This window comes from Gavia stellata, chromosome 10, assembly GCF_030936135.1.
Source record: "Gavia stellata isolate bGavSte3 chromosome 10, bGavSte3.hap2, whole genome shotgun sequence".
NCBI lineage: Eukaryota > Metazoa > Chordata > Aves > Gaviiformes > Gaviidae > Gavia > Gavia stellata.
The window spans coordinates 31,002,371-31,011,800 of NC_082603.1; positions in this window are offsets into that span (position 1 = coordinate 31,002,371).

Consider the following 9,430-nt stretch of genomic DNA (forward strand, 5'->3'; position numbering starts at 1 on the left):
TGCTCAGTAGCATATGTTCAAATGAGAGTTTGCTAAGGAACGAACTCTCTATCCAACCAATGAATACCTGAGATGCTGATGTGTTTGCTTCTTTGTCAAATGCTGAACCTCAAACCTCATCCCAAACTGAAGGCCTTTAAAACAGCTCCCAAAACCTGGCATTTCTGTACTGGTGGGGAAGAACTATTAAGAGAGCTCAAAGAAATAAGTCTTTGGAAGCTCTTTTAATGGAAGTTGAGGGAGGAGAAAAGTTTGGCAATGCAAGATAAAGCAGTAATATTACACAATTGTAATGTTGTCTCTCACTGAAACCATGCTAAATGATTTGTAACACTCTGAGAGAAGAAATGTGCATCATCAGCATTAATAAGCTTGAGACAGAAAGTTTGGCCAACACCAAATATTTTAGATTTGCATTTGGATTGAGACTAATTTGCCTTCAAATATTACATGTTTTCTTTGTACTTAGATTGCACTTCTTATTGAAGCAGATCAGTTAATTCCTGCTGCACCAGTAAAACTCTGCTTGGACACTTCCCACCCACAGCAAAATGTCCTATTTGCTGCCCAGCGTCACTTCTCAGTTAGCCACACAGAGCCATTCTGTTGTAAATAAGTATCGGGATATAGTTTGTCAGAGCGTTACACTGCTTTTGTTTCTTGAATGCTACTTTGAGAGGAAATGGTTTAGAAGAACCATTCAATTGGTGCACTTGGATACTTGAAAAAGAGCAAGACTTAAAATACTTTGTCAGACTATTTGGTATATTGTAGTAGACTGGCTGGTGAGTATGTGTGTCACCATCTTCTCTGAGACAGTATATGTCATGAATCTTATAGTGCCAAACCTTACAAGATATTTTTCTTCAACTCGAGTGATGGATCGTGCTTTTAGAATATGAATGCAGGGCTTAGTGTAGTGACAACATGACATTTTTCATGGTCATAAAGTGATTACAATAGATCTGAAGTGATGTGAACCGCAAATAGTTGGGAACAAATTTTATCTGCTACTCAAAATTTCATGTAGATTGCTACATCTTTCCTTTAAACAATTGTTATTGTGCTTTTTGTGCAAACATTTGCTTAAGAGCTGGGCCTGGAGGTTACAAGTTCAGAGGTTTCCTTGGGCAGGAAAATGGTTTTTATTGCTGATTGACAGTGGACCCATTAGGTCCTCCAAATGGGTTTTTCCTTAGGGAACGTTGACCTTCAACAAGTCCTTCTTTAGGTGATCATGTTCCTTTCATCTCCTTGTCTTTTTTCTGTGTCAGAGCACCCTACTTTGCTTCTGCAATGGTCATGCACTCCTTCAGACTCCTCCCGTAGGCCAAATTAGCCCCTCACATTGACTTCTTTCTCAGTATGTGATTGCAGCTATGAGACCTTCTGTCATGAAGATGGATGAGATGGTGCCCCGTGGGGCTTACATGCTCCGTAATTCTTACTTTCCTGGTTTGAGAATGACCAAGTACTTGGGTTAGGTTGTTGGTAGCCTGCACCACAGACACACAGGGATGCCTGAGGTAGGCTTGTGCAGGCAAATGCTGTGAGAGGCACAACTGTTATGGGCACCCCACCAGGAGATGCCAAACCTGAGCACATATATCAAGAGAAATTATATTTATTGCCATGGCAGGCAGGCACTGAACACAGGCCTCTCTAAATTGTCCTTACTGAGGTAACTGTTTAAAAAGATATTTAGCCATAGGCAACAAAGTGTTTTACTGAGACAGTGATCTTATTTCTATAGAACTTATTAGCCCACGAGCAGCATTGCACATCTGCAACTCCACTGCTTCCAGAGGTAGCCTGGGTCCAGAAGCACCCAGGAGCACCTCCACATATGTGCAGTATGTAGTCTTGTGGCCAAATTAATAAACCTTCCTGGAAGCACAAGAGCTGCAGAGAGTCAGGTGGCTCTGTGGGATGCCAATAGGGTGGTCCAGAAATAGTAGGTATCATTTGCATTTTTAATTTGTCTGGATAATCCTTAGTCCTTGTTGTCTCAGATAACGGAGGACTGCATGTATCCTGAAAATGTATGAAGAACTATGCTGCAAACTAGCCTCTGCAACTGTTGGTACTTGTATTTGGCCTTTGATATTTATTGGTATGCATAACAACATCAACACATATGCACTGTTTTTGCATCCACCGCTTCAAGATAGGGCAGGCTTTCACAATGCTCTCTTTTGTTTTCCTTGGTTCTTTCTTTTCTTCTCTGCATTGACACCTCAATTTTTGTCTGCTAGTTTGTTATATTCCTGGCAACTTCTCTGGGCCAATACCTTTTAAGAGCCTCTAGAGCAGGACACAGTAAAAGAGCCAAAGCTGGAGAAAGACTTGGAAAACATATGCAGCAGAGCACGCAGGTGGAGCAATGGGCAAGGGCTAGTCCAAAGGAACAGGAGCCAGCTTTCGTCCTGAAGGCCAACCAGCTGTCTGCACTCACTGCCTCTGCTGCTGACTGAGTAATTCCAGTTTCAGGTTGGGAAGGCTGAAGTCAGCTGGCCTGCAGGAGCTGTGCTGGGTGGTGACTGCAGTCTGCTCTCCTCCACCACCAAACTTCTGAATGTTGACATGATGGCAGGTATTCCTCTTAATAGTCAACAAGCTGCGTAGGTTGCTTAGGAAGTCGCTTAGGTTCGGTCCCTTTGCCTTCCTCAGATCCCTGAAATATGGAAATTTATGGTGTTAAAAACCTCATTCACCATGTCTTAATGTGCTTAGGTGGTCCCTTCTCCCCGTTAGGGCCAAACTGACAGAGCAATGGATTTTTTCACAGGCATCAGTATGCAATGGTATGAGAGAGGGCCCAGGTCTGTGCTTTTTTATCCAGTGTTAAGAATGTGCCCAGTTCATTTGCATTCTGTCTCCAACTTTTGAGCTTAATCCTACTGGTGCCAACTGTACAGAGCTCCAACAAAGTACTTCCAGCCTCTTCTTTTTCTGGTGATGACCAAATATGCTCCTGAACTAGGAATGGAAAGACCCTGATTGCTATGGCAAGCACCAAACTACCTGGCCTTCTTGCAATGACAGAAGTCAGGCATGTCCATTCCTTACTTCATTGCCCAGTGTAGAAACATCCATTTAACCAGAAAGGATTAAGGTTGTTCAGCTTTTAGTGTGATTAGGTGGACACTGGCAGTGTTAAAATTTACACATCCTCCTGCTTCAGCGAGGACAGCTCTGAAGTGACCTAATGGAAAACTCTCATGAGTTTCTGTATGATTTCACATGGGCTTATGCCCATTGTAGACACAGAGGGCGGAAAAGCTGCCTTGTAGCCAGCCGGCTCGTGCCTTTTATGAGTCCTCAACAGATGAATGAATTTGGTACTTACGTAAGAGAAGGGATTATTTGTTCTACCCCCATGTTTCAGAGATTTGGATCATACACCGCATAATTTTGATGATGTCTTGTTCTCCATCCAAAGCTGCTTTCCAAGCGTTCTGTGTAGTTCAACATTACTCATCTGGGAGAAGCAAAGAAACCTGAGTAAGACTTTTACAGGGCAGGACAGAGTGATGAAAAACTATAATGTGACAACGTTGTATCAGCTCAATTTGAAGCAATTCAAAGCTCCTTCTCTCCTTAGGAACTCACAGAGAGCTTGAGCAGGCCACCACCTCTACATGGCAGTTTCTAAATACTAGCTGTGCACCCAGGAGGCCTCTGGATGTTGCTAGCCAGATTTATGGGTGTGTCTCTGAACCCCGAAGTGGCGAGCTGTCCGTGCAAAGTGGCAAGAGCAGAAAGCCTGTCTATTTGACCTGTGCATGGGGTTTATTGAAAAGCTCCTTGAAATCCATTGACATGTGACCTGTGTATGAGGGCCATAGTGCAAACTGCAGTTTGTGACTGGATCAAAAAAAAAATGTTTTGAAACTTTTCCGCTAATTTATGGCTAAATTCTGTAATCTTTTCAACCATTTGCGTTGTACAAACCCACACACTGAGAAAAGTGAACAAGTTGGAAGACTTAGTCTTCACATAGAAGCAGGAGGAAACCTGAATGCATTTTAGGAGCTGAATGTTTTTATCCTGCACCCAGCAAAATAGGCAGGAAACATCTTCCCTGTGTTTCATTATTAGAAGAGAGTTTCCCGATCACAGTAACTTTATCTTCCAAGTTGCAAATATTCCAGTTTTTACTCAATGAGACTTGAGTCAAACTCAACTGTGCAGCCTCTTCAATGGGAAATGTGAACATCACTGCTCATCCTTTGCAGTTGTGACACCACATAAATGGTAAAAATTATGTAAAATTGCTCTCCCCTCTCCCTCCTGCTCTCACCCACCTACCCACACCTTGGCATGTGCAAAATTTGCTCTGCACACACGTAGCCAGCTGGCTTGAACTCCAACAGCAGGCAGTGGGATAAAAAGACAAAACCTCCAAAATCAAAGATGCTTGTGCATCGTGCAGCCAGCTGAAATGAGCAATTATCTTTAATCTGTGTGCAAAAGCCCAGGGTGTAGTGGGGGTAGGGTGAATAATCCTTTATTTGTTGACAAAAGTCATGAGTCTTCATTTTTCCTTTGGTAGGGAAGGCAATGACTGCAGCAGCATTTCTTCTACTTGTGATAAGAAGTGAAAATACAAATGTGATGGGGAAACAAATTAATTGTGAGGGTCCTAATTAAAATCACTGGGAAAGGTATTGCATTACAGCGCAAAGAAGTAGATGAATATGACCTTTCTGTGAACTTCTCAACCCTACTAGAAGCATAAATTTAAAGTCTCCTAGCGGAGAAGTGTTCTGGCACTGAACTGGTGTCTACAATCAGGATTTTGTCTGCAGGTATCAATGCACAAAATCTCTGCTTCGTGGAGCTCTGAGTCCCCTGAGGCTTCTTATGTTTTGCCTTCATTTGCTATAGTCCATGTCAGAGGGTTTCAGTGGCCTGGCCCGGCTCTGGCTGCTCCCCTCTCCTCCCAGCCTGAAGCATTTCCTCGATATGCAGGGAAAAAGTCTTGCAAGAAGGTGGTCAGAAAGGCCATGGTAACTGGAGCAGAACGGAAAGCTGTGTACTGCAGAAACGCTTGCCGAAGATATATAACTTTTGCCTGCTACCAATTGTCACAAACAGTTAAGGCAAGCAATTTATGGCTGTGTAGCTCACACTTACCCTGCTAGATTTCCATCTCTGACTCCTACCTGGCATGTTGCACCGATTCCTCCTAAGTTTTAACTCAGGGCAGGGCAAAACGTGAATTATGAAACAGATATACTCCCTTTCTTTAAGAAAGGGTTTTTTTTTTTTTGGCTCCCTTGTCATTAAGCAAACTCTTTTGCTGAGTGACAGCTGTTTCTGCTCAGAAACGGGACACAAAGTTTGGCTTTGTTTTAATCCTGGGATGTTTATCACAGGACTTTGAAGCGTACACCCTTCATTTTCCCCTTCTCTATCTCTCCGAAGCTTTGGGGTTGAGAAGGAGCAGGAAGAGGAAGGGTTTTCAAAGGGATGTTTCACTGTTAAAAGTTCAGCATTGCTCTCATATGAGATTTTCCTGGTTGGCAGCTTTATGGCTAAAACCTCTGTTTTAAAACTGGTGCGCACTGGTGATATCATGAACATGCCACATGGTGTCTGATGTCCTTTAGCGACAGCAGATTTATAGCATTTTCCCCCATAAAAATCCTCTCCCTTGCCAAAAGAGGTCCAGCTGGAGTTATGAAATCAGTAAACAGAGACCCTGCTACAGTGAGGCAGCTTGGCCTTTTCAGTTCCCTTGATCTGTAGCACGCAGTGCACATCATAACCTTGCATGCTGGAAGTTACACAGCATCTGTGCGGTACCGTGGAAATGCTCCTTTATTCGTATAGAGACATGGGATGTGATAGCACTTGTGGTCCTTGTGTGCTGCTTCGCAATTAATAGGAAGTTCATCTTATTCAGTTGTTATCAAGTTTTATTAAAGTCTGTGCACAGGATGTAGTTAAAAGCCTATGGGCCAAAAAACCCCACCCTAACTGTGAGATATTGCACCCCTGAAATTTGAGTGCCTCCAAATAAACATAATCCCTTCTTGAGTGCTTGGGAAGTGGTTCGTGGAGCTTGGATGTCACCATGAACAAATCTTAGTTAATAATTCTTTCAATTGGAAATGTGTTCTGAATCTACTGTGACTATCTGACCACTAATGGCTTTCGTGTTGCTCACTGTGAAATTCATAGGCAATTAGGGAAATGGAGACAGATCTGATAGCTAATTGCTGCAAAAATCATCTTCCAAATGGTTGAAAACCAGAATTCCTTAGCTGAAATCCACAAATGTCTTCATGCAAACTAAAGAGGTTCCCCAGTGGCGCCTGTGTGGTGAGGATTTTGAGATGCTAGAGCAGTACGGGGGGGTTTGGAAGGAACGGTGCTGGGAGAAGCAGAGGCAGCATGGCTTTCCCATCACTCCAGAGACCCTCAGCTGCGTCTCCAAAGGCACCACTGGCTCTCCTGGCCATGGGGCATTTGCAGAGTTTGTTGGAGGGCTACCCTCAGCCCTGTTGCCTTTGGGGAACTACTGTGCCATGAACAGAGCGTAAGGGCTACATTTGCAAGGGACTAGAGAACAACTTCAGCTCCAACTCCCTTTGCTGTTTGAAAAATCCATCCTATATACGAATTTTCTAGCCTAGACTCAGGTGTAAGCTGTATCTCAGTATCACTTGGATGACTAGGAAGCCCTCCTAGGAGTGTGTTGCTCCCCTGCTTACGCCACTCTGGTGACGTGTGACACTACAGGTCAATGAGAAGGTGGCCAGAGCAATGGCTACCAGACCTGTGACAAACCCTCCGCTGAGACAACCGAGTACAGAGTCTGGACAGCCCAAGTGGAAAATCTTAGTCCAACTCACTGTTGAAAAACATCTAGAAGCTCTGCTTGTCTCCAGTGAACAAAGAGGTCTGAGCTGAGGAGGTCTTCAGGGAGCACCCTTGGGTGTTAAGGTTCAGGTGGTAGATCCAGCATGTACAGCGGGCCCAGACCTGCTCCTGTGTGGTGTCCTGTGCTGTGCTGAAGTTCTCATTTGACAACCTGTAGAGTCCCTGGTTCTCATCTGTTTATTCCTTGAGTTTCTTAGTAAAAATATCATATGCAGAAGCCTAGCCACCCTCGTAAGCAAAAGGGACTTGACTTTGATTCAACACACAGAGATTCAATTTCAACTTCAATTGCCATTGAAATGAGTTGCGTTAGGTCTGGATAAGATGGGTGTGAGATCAGAGAGGGGTACGATGTGGTGTAGTTGCTGAGTTGCTTTAGTTTTTGGGAAGACAGTTCTGTTTTGAAAGACATTTCAAAAAGATACATATAGTGATCTTTTCAGAAATATATATATATAATTTGTAGCTGACACTCTGGCTTGGAGTCGAGGGAGTGAAAGGAAAAATGGAAAAGAAAATGAAAAAAGAACAGTGAAGAAATAACATCTCTGTGAATATGGGATAAAAGGCTAAAGAAACCCAGAGAAATCACTGTGTGTCTTACAATCTGAAAAAAGAATTCAGGGCAAGAGAGTCCGCACTTTTCGTTATGACTTTACCAACGCGTTGGACTAACAGAACGAGAGGACCATCCCTGTTGGCTTCGTTTCTGCACAAACGCATCACACCTGGCTCTGCGCTATTTATGCTGACCTCTGTCAGCCATGTAAAGTGAGAATTTAGGGACCAGATCTGAGAAAAAGGAAAAAAAAAGAGCACGTTTGCATTTCGGCTTTGATTGCAGCAGCCTGGCGTGAAGCTGAGACGGGGCGGTCTTGTTCACCGAGGCCCCTCCAGCAGGAGGACACAGAGAAGGCTGTGTTAGTTTCCATGCTGCTTAACATTTGTATTTATTTATGCACTGCAATTAATTCTTTATTTATTCTGCATGTGAGTGTGGATTTAATGCTTGGCTCCGGGCAGTCCTGTGTTTATCCACAGGGCTGCAAATGTTCAGACTGACAATACGTTTTAACCCCAAGTGGAAAGGCCACCTCTAAGTCTGCCGCCGTAGTGCCTGTCTACCCGTTTGGACACTGAGGAGCTGCCGGTGGCTTGGCTGACAGGATATTTGCTCCCAGGAACAATATTGAGATCACTAAGTCCATGCCCAGGGGCCAGGACCATTCTCCGTTTGGTTGTGGCTCCTGGAGCATGAGGTGCAGAGACTGAGGTGCTGTGGGAGCAGCACTGTGCTGCTGTTGGCCAGCAGAAGAGAGTTGGTCATGTGCGATGGAGTTAATGCGACATTTGCACATCACTCTCTTCCTTGGCCTCTGTTTAGTGCTCTTGCTATTCTCAGCGACAAAACAGCCCTTGAGGGGCAGATGCCACCAACTGTAGCAGGGGAATATCCCTGTGGATGCTCTGGCTTCTGCTCTGTGCTGGACAAAAAAGGCAGCAAACCAAAATACCCTATCCCAGAGCCATGTCCATGCCCTTGGCTCCATTCGCACACCACATGGATCGCAAAAGCAACAGGGAGTCAGTGTGTTACCATTGTTCATTGTTAGCAGCCTCAGATCTGAAGCAGGGAACGGGGAGCCAACATCCCACTCCAACTTGCAGAAGCCATCCAGTTCGCTCTTTGTTCATCGGCAAACAGGGGGATAACAAAGGACGCTGCTGAAATCCAGCAGTGTTGCAAGATCTGCGCGTAATAGTTGCAGAGCTAGTTGAAAAGGAGGAAGACAGGGTTTTGTGAAGAAAAATTGCAGACCTTCAAGTTGCTTCTGTTTCCCAGGGTGGTACCGCAGCTGAAGGTGGGTCCTGCAGGGGTTCACACGGCTGCTCTGCGTATTGCAGAAGTTGGAGAAATACCGCAAAGATGTCAAAGGAAAAGGGAAAAAAGCCAAACAGCCTGTCAGTGCATTCAGTGGTGAAAGGAGGGTGGGGCAGGGATGAAAGAGGAACAGTCATCAATTAAAGATAGGGGGGAAAAGCTTGTAACATTTCCATTTTCTAAAAAAACAAAGCTTATCTAGACTCTAGTTTATTTTTGTTTTAAAATCCTTTTCTGTGAAAGAAAAGTTCTAATGATTGAAAATTATATTTTTGCACTGAATCTTTTGGGTTTGGGAAAACTGCTTTTTCATTAACAAAGTCTTTCACATAAAATATTCCAAAAGGCTGGAGGTGTTTGTGTGCAGAGCTGTAACTAATGAAGATGATTCTCAAATTAGATGTCTCTGCATGTTTTCACCTGCTCTGGGGACAGTCTGATGCCTCCTTTCCTTACAAACTCAATCACATGAACGGCTGGCATGTTTTGCTGTGATAGCCACCAAATCTGAGCTCTTTCATACTAAGGATGGTCAGTGGTAGATGACAGCTGAATTATATTACTTATGCTCATATGGTACCACATCTTTCAGTGTTACAAGTCAGGAACTCCAGATGTGGCTTGGAGCAGCACTTTCTGGAGGACACACCATGCACA